Below are 12,026 nucleotides of genomic sequence, written 5' to 3' on the forward strand. Positions count from 1 at the left end.
ATTAAATAATTGTGTGATTCATTGCTTAATGTCTCTCTCTACCACTAGAATTAGCTCTATGACATTGGAGACTGTCTCTGTCTTATTCAACTGTCTACTATATACCCAGCATGTAACACATGGTTTTGTACATTGTAGATATTTTTCCATACTTTACTATAAAAGAAAAGAGGTTTTCCTTAATTATATAGTAACCATCACATAATTATCATTCCAGAATCACTGATTGTTCTGGTTTCCAGATATGCCTGGTTCCCAGATGTTTCCCCTACCCACTTCCTTGGCATCCAGATTAACCCACCATGGAGACTAGAGCCTATAATGGATCAGAGGACTCCTCAACCATCTTCTACCTGGTGGGAATTCCCTCTCTACCCAAATCTTTCTTTCTTCCTATCTTCTTTGTCTTTCTCCTACTCTACTTACTCATCCTGCTGGGAAATGCCCTGATCCTGGTGGCTGTGGTGGCAGATCCCAGCCTCCACATGCCCATATACCTCTTCCTGATCAACCTCTCAGCCTTGCGCATCCTTTTCACCACAACCACCATCTCCAAGATACTGTCCCTCCTCTTACTGGGGGACTGCTTCCTCAGCTTCCCTGCCTGCTTCCTGCAGCTATACCTCTTCTATAGCTTCTCCTACTCAGAAGCCTTCATCCTGGTGGTCATGGCCTATGACCGCTATGTGGCTGTCTGCCACCCACTGCACTACCCTGTCCTCATGACTCCACAGACCAATGTTGCACTGGCAGCCTGTGTCTGCTCACTGCCCTCCTCCGGCCCACCCCAGTGGTGGTGCAGACTTCCCACATGGCTTTTGACAACATTGCTCACATCTATCACTGCTTCTGTGACCACCTGGCTGTGGTCTAGGCCTCCTGCTCAGCCCCAGACTCTCATGGGCTTCTGCATTGCCATGGCAGTATCCTTCCTGCCCCTTGTCCTGGTGCTTCTCTCCTATGCCCACATCCTGGCCTCCCGAGAAGGACGCTCCCGAGAAGGACGCTCAAAAGCCTTCTCCACCTACAGCTCCCACCTCCTGGTGGTTGGCACCTACTACTCATCCATCACCATAGCCCATGTGACCTACAGGGCTGACCTGCCACTTGAATTCCACAGCATGGGCAATGTGGTATATGCTATTCTCACACCTGTCCTCAACCCTCTCATCTATACGCTGAGGAACAAGGATGTCAAAGCAGCCATCACCAGAATGGAATGTCCCCAGGACCCAAAGAATGCTGGGGAACCCTGACTCTACTCACAGATGTCAATAACAATAGAGGGAAAAGTAGACAATTCAGATAGCCAGATAGAACAATAATTCTCAAAATACAGTCTTAATTGTTCCTCCTCCATTGTAATAATATAATGATTTTCTTTCCTTAATTCACAGATAAAATGTATAGGCTTTTTCTATTCAATTAAAAAATTTTTTAAATGTTAATTTATTTTTGAGAGAGAGAGAGAGAGGTGGAGCATGAGTGGGGTGGGGTCAGAGAGAGGGAGACACAGAATCTGAAGCAGGCTCTAGGCTCTGATCTGCTAGCACAGAGCCCAAAGCAGGGCTTGAACTCATGAACTGCGAGATCATGACCTGAGCCAAAGTTGGACGCTTAACTGACTGAGCCACCCAGGCACCCTTAGATTTTTCTACTCAATTTTTATGTTGTGAGTCCGAATCTCATAAGACTATGAAAATAATTGTGGTCACATTTCCATTAGTTCAAACAATTTTGAATCTCAGAGATTTCAAGCATTTGACTAGCAAGAACTTCAGTCTTTCCCCTTTTATCTCTTTCTATCTATTCATATTTCTAGCTTTCCCCGGGACTGCTGACCGATAGTGTGAATCATCCTTGCCCTTTCTGCTATGGTAGCAACTTAGAAAGCCCCTTCAAGGAGAAAGTCTGAACCTGCTACCATCTCAATCTTTGTTGCCTGAAAGTTCACTGCTGCTACAAATATTTCAACATGAGTCACACAGGAAGTTTACCTCTGGTATGTAGACATTCCTGTCAGAAAAGTAGAGTGTGTCCTTCCTCTAGCTGATGCTAAAGCAAGGGTATTCCTTCCCAGACCTGTGTGAGCATCAAAGCATGACAGTCCTTTTATTTCTCAGCCGTTCCACAACAATGGGGAGCTAAGTAGAGAAGTGTGACCTTATTGTTAGTATGCTGTGTCCACGACCTTTACTCTTTCTCAAAATACAGTCCCATGTCTTCCTCTTTCTGGCCTTAGCAGCCAGTCCAGGCTCCTCATTTCCTTCCCCTATGTCAAATTGTCTCATAAAGACCTGTCAGGCTTGTCCAGCCAGGGACATGCAGACCATACAGTGAAAGTGTCTGGGGGACCCAGGTGACAGATACCCTCATCTCTGGCTCAGCACAGATATTCTTGTTCCAGTTTCCGGGATTCAAGTTTCTGACACTCATGGCACCAACTTTAACCATTTTCCTGTTGCATAAAACCCAGTGCAGCTGGGAATTCAATTGGTGATGCAGGTCAGCAAAGGGTATGGTTTGTTCCTGGACTCTGTGTTTGGCAGTCTTGGAGATCCTGCTACAGTCAGAAAGGGTTTTCAGTCTCCTGTTTCAGTCTTCAGTTTCCTGGCCCTGGGCAACTGGATCCAGGGCTCACATTCTTCTATTCAAACTGTGTTCAATCTGCAGCGCTTCTTTCCCTCAGTCCTTGAACTTGGTGTCCAGACTTCCTTGGGACCGCCATCCTCGAGGTATAAAAAAGACAACTTAGTAAGTTGCCTTGCCTCTGAGTTCCGTAAGCTCTTAGAATTTAACCTAAGGACATGGAAAGGATTTTTTTTCCCCCTCCTTACTCCACTACCGCCTGGTAAACAACTCCACAAGTATCACCACTTCACTACTGAAGTTCTGTCTTGTGTGACTGCTCTTCTTGTACCAAATTCAGTTTAAATTCAGTGCTTTGGTTTCCTGTGTCCCTGGAAGAGCCTCATGACATCTTGTCATCTTCACTTCCCCTCCTAGATGGAACAATGAATGAATCACACGGGGGGTGGGTCAAGATGCTACAGAATCCTAGGCTAGTTCTACCCCACTCACTCTGTCCCTGTGGTTCCTCCTAAACATTTTTCAGAAGTAGACATGAAACAATAACAATAACAATAACAATAACAATAACAATAACAATGTTTTCCACCTGTAGCCTCACCTGCCACGTGGCACAATCTCTGTATCTCCCAATTAAAACAATAGTTTCAACTTAAGTGCAACAAAGGGCACTATCAAGAAAGGGGAAAGATAATGCCCAGAATGGAAGAAAATGTTTGCAAAGCATATATTTGACAAGGGAGTAGTATCAGGAATATATAAAGAACTCTTACAACTTAACAAAAATGAACAACACAATTCAAAGATGGGCCAAGCAATTAAACAGGCATTTCTCCAAGAAGATATATAAATAGCAAATAAGCCCATGGAAAGACACTCAACATCACTAGTTATTAGGGAAACTGCAAATCAAAACCAAAATGAGAAACCACTTCACACAAATTAGGATGGGTATTATTTAAACACACACACACACACACACACACACACACACACACACACACACAGAAAATGGCAAATGTTTGTGAGGATGTGGAAAGATTGGAACCTACGTGCATTGCTGGTGGCTCATGAATATAAAAGCCTAGCCTAGGGTCCGGCCCCTACTGAATGTTCAGTGTAGGACAATACTACAAAGGTGAGGGGGATTTCTGCAATGATGATAATGCACTTCATACAGTGCAACACTAAATTCCTGCTCATAGATGCTGAAAACTGTTCTGCGATTATCTTTGCACTTGTACTTTTCCTGTAAGTGGACAGGGTGCCTCTGAGACCTGGTCTCCCCCAGAGGGACCCAGCCCAGCACAGGATGGATGGGCCTCCCACTAGTACATAGACACATACCTACCTTTCCTCTCCCAACCTTCCAGATGCCCTAATTGGCCTCCAGAGGGGAAACGGATCTCATTGTAGGGCCCTAATTAATCCCTAGGAATTCGGTTCCCCACATTCTCCTCTTGCTCCACTCCAACTCCCCAGTTATTTGTTCCAGACAGGAAAGGAACTTTGCAGACTCCCTGAGGAAAGAGAAGCCTTGGGACGTGATCACATGTGTGGTCTGGACTGACTATTGTAATAAGGCCCTAGGAGACCCTGACTTATCAAAGCAGACCCTGAACTTGGAAAGTGAATGGTAAGGACCTCTTCCCCTCCCCTGTTCTGGATGCATGCTCACGCCCACTTTGTCCCACGTTAAAGGCTCCCCATGGGCATCTCTGCTCATACTGCTCTTTCTGTCCCACGGTTCTGGAGGCAGGGTCTGCCTGGCAGGTTGTCACTGCTGGAGGTCTTGCCCTGACAAGATCTACTTCTATCATGCACTTCTGCTCGTCCTTCAAGGCCCAGAGCTAATGCTCTTCAGTAAAGTTTTAGCCCAGTGCCAGGCCACTTGGCCCTCCCTGAGGCACCCAGGGTTTGTGGCTCCTGGCAGAGCTCTTAGTGCTGAGGGCCTGGAGCAGAGCTGGTTGTGTACTTCTGACCACAGCCCCAGGTCCATAAGTGAGTAGACAGATGCTGCATCTGAGGCAGAGGAGGCCTCCGACTTAGTTTTGTCTTACCATCATCTTTAGTCCAAAGCGGATGTTCTGCATTGTGTTTGTAGCTGTTACTGACAAATGGCTTCTGTAGTCAAATAAAATGAGGAAACAAGACATAAAGATTTCTTTAAGTGCAGGACTCCTCAGAGCCTTTACTATGTTCATATCCACTGTGAATCTCTGAGAAGGTTATGAGGATGCAACAGTTCCTACACTTTTTAGACTACAGACCTTGTTGACTCCTGAGCATCTGATGGGGCCAGTACTCTGTTGAATCACTCGTGAAGATTCTAACATAGATTACAATTCACATTGTAGGAAAATCATTTCAGAGCCTCACCCTGTACCATATGCCAAAATAAACCCTAGGTGAGTTAAAGAATTGAGTGCAAAAATGAAACCATAAAAACTAAAGAAAATGCAGGCAAGGGTTGTGGATTCCCAGAGCCTGGTACGGAGCCTCGCCCACAGGGCTCTGTGATTATCTGTGGAATGAAAGCGGGGTTTATGGTGTCACTGACAGACATGCTATGGAAGTAACATGTGATTTTGGGTCTTAAATAGGCTGTTTCAGTTGCTAGATTGATGAGGATTCATTTGGGCCATATTCCTCCTATGAAATTACATCTAGGAAACTAATAACCTCACACCTGGAAAAGCTCCCTTATGGCACCACTTAATGTGACCATCACATTGAGCCTGCATTAAATAGCTTTTCATCCAAAGCAGTGCCTTCAGCCCTGAGACAATGGTCCCCTGAAATATGGAAAGGGACCTGTACTCTCTCAGCCTTTCCCCTAGTAGGGACCAGTCTTTCTCATCAGGACTCATTCCTGAACAGGGCCCTGTGGGTCTGAGAAACAACCCAATAGAATGTGTATCCTAAGCTCAGGTCTGGCCACCATCACCCCTGGGCACCACATGTCCTCTTGCCAATTCTACCTTTCTGGCATCCTTCCCTCCATTTCCATCCACCACCACTCCAATGATTTAGTTTCATCTTCTCTCCCTTCAAGAGTTGCTGTCTCCTGTCTCCAGGCCTATGAGCTGCAAGGGCGAGGACCAAGTGTCCCTGCCATCCAGCCAAGGAGCTCATTTTACTGAATGGGTGGCTACAACTGGTAGAAAAAGTCTTAACCAGAGATGGACATGATATTGGAACAGCTGGGGCAGGAAGCTGAGCCCCTTCCAGTGTCCAAGTACTCGCCGCCACAGGGCAGGAACATGGTATGCTGGGTGATCGCCTGGGGCCCTAGATTCTGGTGTCAGGTCTGGTCCTAACATTCTGGGGCAACTGGGCAATCCTACCCTACCTAACCTGTGCCTCAGTCAAGTAAAGCATTGAGACCTGCAACCCCTGATGTGACAGAACCATCAGGGGGCCCAGTGAGAAACTCAGTCAACAAGAGCCTCCCCATCCTTGATGCTTTCCTGCTGAGCTCACCCTAACCACTAGGGGAGAGGTGGGTTGGCCAGGATGTCCCTTTCACCCAATCCCCCAGAGTGTTTTGTCTTTTTCCCAGTTCTGCTCCAGCCCTGTGTCCCCACCCCAGACGGCAGGCACTGGAGGAGCCCTAGCCCTGGCTCTACACTGACTTGCTATGTGGTCACTGCCCCTTTCTGGGCCTCTGTTTCTCCATCTGTACAAAGGGGGATTATAGGAGGTCACCTCTGGGCCCCCTGTGGCTCAGACATTCTCTGGTTGTCAGCAGCAAGAGGGAGAAGTGGCAGTGTCATTCACACCTCAGGCTGTAGGGACTCCGTGGAACAGGTCACCTGTGGGGCTTGGAACTCCAGAAGTTCTGGAGAGGCTGGAGCAGGGGCCAGTTGGGGAAGGCCTGGTGACAGAACTGAAGAGAAAGTAGGGGAAAGGTCTGGAAGAACAGTTTGAGCAAAGGCACCGAAGAGACAAGTGAAGAGGTCAGCCTTAAAGGTGCAGACAGGTGGGGGACAGGAGGATAAGATGGGGCCAGGTCATGGAGGATCCCAAATGTCAAGGAAGCTGAAGAAGGGTTTGGCACAGGGTTAGATATGTGCTTTAGAAGGGTCACTCTGACCAGAGTATGGAGAAGGGTGGGCAGGAACTGGGACATCAGCAAAGAGGTTCCTGCATTGGTCCAGGAGAAAAAAGGAAGTACTTTTTCTTCCTTACTTACTCTTTTTCTTACTATGGGGTGAGGTAGTAGCCACATTAGGAGGAGGGAGGGTGGATTGGGACACTTAGAGGGAGAGATGGCAGAACTTAGTCACTGACTGGCCCTGGACTCAGAGACCTTAGTTAACTCATAGATCACATATAGAAGCAGATAGGGAAAATGAGACCTGAGGATGGTCAAAGCCCTGCTGATAGTCACACAGCAAGATAGTGGTGAGACTGGTCTAGAACTCAGGAATCCTGGCCCCCAGCCCCAAACCCTTTCTCCACAAAAAAATAGAGGTAGGGCTACACAGGTTTCACAGAGCCTTGAATGCCAAGCCTGGGAATTTGGACCATTCCCACAAGCATTTGGGAGCCAAGACTGATTCTTACCACTTGGCAACATTGCCTATTTCTTTGCCTTCCCACAACAGGGAGCCTTCCAGTGCTGTTGCGAAAATGCATGACTTGGCTACTTGTAGGTCACCCCAAACCCCTGAGTCTTCACATGGAAGACAGAGGCATCCCCTTATCTTTACTAGGAGAAAGCACAAAGCCCAACAAGTAGAGATTCACCTAAAGCCACACAGCAAGTTAGTAGCCTGGATTTCCCCAAAGCCCAGGGCAGCTCTTCCATTCTCTGGTAATGAAATGCAGAAGCCTGAAATGATGGGTCCAGAGAAGGAAGGGTCTGACCCAAGGTCATCCCAACTAGGTGGCAGAAACAGGCCCTAGAGCAGGGGCGAGACCCCACCCCCACCCCCCCAACCCCCCCACCTCCCCAATCCCCCCCCCCAAGGCAGCTAGCCAGCGGCCTCCCCCTTCTCACCCCTCCCCTCCATAGCTGCAATCCCGTGAGGATGTCTACGTCCTGACTCTCTCCCTCAGCCAACATTGTGCCCCCATCTGTCTTGCCGGGGGCCAATTCTAGGACATCTCCAGGCTGCCTTCAATTATGAGCCAATAAATATGAGATGTGCTGTGTGAGAGCTGCCGCTTGGGCCGCCAGCCCCACCCCCTGCACCCCTGCCAGCCTCTGCGCCAAGGAAGATTGGATTTTGTGCCGTTCATTTTTTATCTCTAGTCCATGTCGGATGGGGAGATACAGGACGTGGGCTGTAGATAATTTTATCCTTCGCCACTTATCAGGATCGGGTGCAGCACCAAGATGGGGTGTGTGATGTCCTCAGGTCGCCTGCTGCCCTCACGTGGGGAGGTCCCCCACCCAAGCCACCAGCCCTGGGCTGCTCTCTGCTGGGGCAAAGTGACTGCTGTAGTGCAGAGTCCTGGGAAGGAAGACAAGGGACTGAGGTTCAAGCCTGGGCCCTGCTGCTGACCCACTATGTGACCTTGGGCAAGTGTCTGAAGACATTCTGTGAGGCCCTTCTCTATGGCAGGCCCTGTGCAGGCAAGCAGGGGCCACAGAGCAGAATCAGACCTGACCCCTGCCTTCCAGGAGCAGGCAGTCAACTCCAAGTAAAACAGACATTCCCATGGAAGGGTAGGAGGCATTGGCACTGGGCATGAAGGGTAAGGATGTGTCAAGCAGGGAGTGCGGAAAGGGAGGGGCAGGAGACATTCGGGCAGAAGCAGAAGGAACTAGTTGAATAAAACATGGCAGAAGGGGGTGAGTAACCAATGTGTGCTCAGAGGCCTGTGAGTGTGGATGGGACACGGTATAGATGGAATAGGGGACCAGAAGAGTTTTAAGCAGGTACATGTCATGATAAGATCTGCATTTTAGAAAAATCTCTACACCTATTGTCAGAAAAGCAGATTTGGGGGTGGTGATGGAGGATGAAGGCAGGGAGTTCTGTGATGAAGCTGATGAGATCAGTGGTCCAGGAGAGAGAAGACAAGGCCCTAGATTAGAGCAATAATGTGAATCCAGAAATGACAATAATCACTACCATCATTCTGATGAATCCTGCCAGTAAGTGTTACTACGGGATGGGCACAGCGTAAGTATTTACATCAGTGTTTCTAATCCTCAAAACAACTCTTCAAAGTCGGCTATTATCCCCACTTTGTAGGTTAGGAAATTAAGCCTTGGGTAAATTAAGAGTCACGTAGCCAGGATGTGGCAGAGGCAGGATTTCAACCCAGGTCTGTACAACCCTAAAGCCCCATACTCTTTCAACTGTGCTCTACAGCTTCCAGAGAGTCAAAGAGAGCATAGGATCCATCTGATTTCTGCAGTTGTTTGGATGTGGAAAGCAAAGGACAGGACTCATGGAGGCTATGCATGCTTCTGGCCAAGGAGTGGCTGACAAAAGGGTAGTCATAGTTGTGTGAGTGGATTAGGTCATTAGAGGGTGTGTATACAATGGACGGAAGATCAAGGCTGGAACTTAGGAGAATTCCAGTCCTTAGAGGATGAGCAGCAGGAAGATAGATAAGGAATCAGTGTGGTGCAAAGTGATGACAGCCCCTGAGGAATGGAATTGCTTCAAGGAGCAAATGATTGGTAAAATGAGAGCTAAAAACTGGGCTTGGGCTGGGCAGACAGCAGTGCAGCAGAGAAGCTCCATACAGCAGTCATTGGGAACCTTGGCAATGGAGTCTTCATGGACACATGTTACTGAATGGTTTAGAGGTCTATACACTTCTTACCCAGGACTCTGAATTCTCACTCTGCATTAGGCCCGGGGACATCTTTTGAGGCTGGCACACTAGCGACTCCTATCCAACCTTTCCCAGAAATCCTGAGCGAGATGATGAAAGGAAAGCTTTAGGAAGAGAGACAGAGGGGTGCCTGGGTGGCTCAGTCAGTAAAGCATCTGACTTTGGATGGGGCCATGATCTCATGGTTTGTGGGTTCGAGCCCCACATCAGGCTCTGTGCTGATAGCTCAGAACCTGGAGCCTGCTTTGGATCCTGTGTCTCCCTCCCTCTGTCCCTCCCCCACTCATGCTCTGTATCTCTGTCTCTCAAAATAAACATAAAAAATGTATTTTTTAAAGGTTTATATATTTATTTTGAGAGAGAGAGAGAGAGAGAGAGAGAGAGAGAGCGTGCATGAGTAGGGGAGGGACAGAGAGAGAGAGAGAGAAAGAGGGAAAGAATCCCAAGCAGGTTCTGTGCTATCAGCACAGAGCCTAACATGGGGCTCGAACTCACAAACTGTGAGATCATGACCTGAGCTGAAATCAGGAATCAGACGCTTGGGGTGCCTGGGTGGCTCAGTGGGTTGAGCGTCTGACTTCTGCTCAGGTCATGATCTCGAAGTTGACGAGTTCAAGCCCTGCGTTGGGCTCTGTGATGACAGCTCAGAGCCTGGACCCTGCTTTGGATTCTGTGTCTCCCTCTCTCTCTCTGCCCCTCACCCACTCAAGCTCTGTCTCTCTCTGTCTCAAAGTAAATAAACACTAAAAAAATATGTTAAAAAAAAAAAAAAAGAATCAGACGCTTAACCAACTGAGCCACCCAGGTCACCCAAAAAAGTTTTTTTAAAAAAGAAGAGAGACAGAGGAGAGATGTGAAGGAAAGAAGAAAGATTATAGGAGGAAGAGCTGAGAAATGGATTATAAAGATTTTAGGAGGAACAGCTGAGAAATGCCTAAAGACCATTAAGGAGGTATGATAACAGCAAAACCACCAAGAAGAAAAGGAGACTTATCTTGACTGTTTTCCAATAATCATAGTTACCAAGAAAGAAGCCACATGAGCCAAGAAGAGTAAGAACTGCATGTATGCAGTAAAATGGGACAGCGCGAGTATTGGTCTGTTGCCTCTACACTTGGATGCCATGTTGGCGGCTCTGACATTAGAGCCCATGTGAGCAGAGGGCAGAACTCCCGCATGATGGAGAAGACTCGGCCCAAGTGCCATCATCAGATGGGTTTTACCAAAGTCTTCAGTGTTTGCCTTTGCTCCTGTCTTTAATTTTGAGGACGACTTTGTTGTAGAAGTACTAGATCTGTAACACGTTTTACAATTTGCATGTTTGATTGATGGTTTCTTTCAGCTGTTGATGGGTACACATTTTTTTCCTCTGGAAAGGTGAGGGCACCGTCTCCCTGTGCTTAGGGCAGAGTGGGAGGAGGGTAAGTCAGTTTGAAGAGGGCTGAGGAAGTTTGGACAGCAGGTGGAGAAACTCCAGAAAATGGGCTGTGATGACCAGGAGAGAAAGAGGAGTATCCACAGCAGAACCAGGGATGGGGGAGTTGCTGGCATGGGAAAGTCGCAAACATGTTGAGTACTTAAGGAGGAGATAGAGAACTTAAAGGTGTCTGGGGGACCAAAGGGTGGTGATTGATGGGAACTTCTGGAGGAAACAGGCAGAAAATGGGCTCCAGGGCCTTGAACTGCAGTGGGGGCAGCTCTATGGCTACTATGCTATAGCAAAGGGTCAAGAGCTTGGGGTCACCAGTGAGAAGTCCTAGCTGTAAAACCTGACTCCACCAGAATGATGTGACTGTGGTTAAGTTACTTAACATGATGCAGAGGTATCAGGTCCTTGTTTTGGAAACAGGGATATTGACAGAGCCTATCCCATAGAGTTATAATGAAGATCCAATGAACTGGTACATGCAAAGTGCTTAGATCAGTGCCTGACACATATAAAGTGCTTGATGAAAGTTAGCTGTTAGTAGTCAGTAAAAACTAGCTGTTAGCTAACTCATCTTGTAAAGCCAGAGAGAAGGTGGGAAATACCGAGTGGCCTATGGAAATGCCACTTGGAAGGGATTCATGATGCTGAGCTCACACCAACAGCTTGCCTCATGGCTTCACTTCCTCTCATCATGACAAACCACAGTATTTCCATCTGGACAAAGCTTTGACCCAAGGGGAACTCTGAAGGGTTCATCACACAAATGGGTAGAGCACCGAGCACAGGGCCAGGCATGTAGAGGTGCTCAGTGAATACTTCTAGTTGTCACCTACTCCCTTCCCAGTTACATAGGCCTTGGCAGGAGGTCTGGGAAAGAGGGAAGAACTGGGGTCTGGAACTTTAAGCAGGAGAAGGTTTGCTGGGATGGGGGGTGGGGAGTGCGGGGCACCGAAAAGCCTCTGGATGGGACAATCACCCCATCCCAAGTCCAGGCTGGCCGGGAGAGGAGGAGAGGGAGGTCAAGAAAAGCTGCAGGGGTGAGGGAATCCAAGGTTGGAGGCCTCCATGAGGGTGAAGGCAAAGGGAAGGGGCCAGGAGAAAGGTCTGTGGTGTGAGGGGGATTTCTGAGTTTCAAACTCTTCCAAGAACCTACCATGTGCCAGGCACCCTGTGGGGCCCTTTGTACGCATCCAACCTCAACCCTCAT

At 48.1% G+C, this 12,026-nt stretch overlaps 1 pseudogene; it reads left to right on the top strand.

Moving 5' to 3' along the window:
• Positions 1 to 302: 302 nt before the first annotated feature.
• LOC102953100 lies at positions 303 to 1,256 on the top strand (annotated as a pseudogene).
• The last annotated feature ends 10,770 nt before the right edge of the window (positions 1,257 to 12,026 follow it).

Source organism: Panthera tigris, chromosome D1 (assembly GCF_018350195.1).
Source record: "Panthera tigris isolate Pti1 chromosome D1, P.tigris_Pti1_mat1.1, whole genome shotgun sequence".
NCBI classification, from domain to species: Eukaryota; Metazoa; Chordata; class Mammalia; order Carnivora; family Felidae; genus Panthera; species Panthera tigris.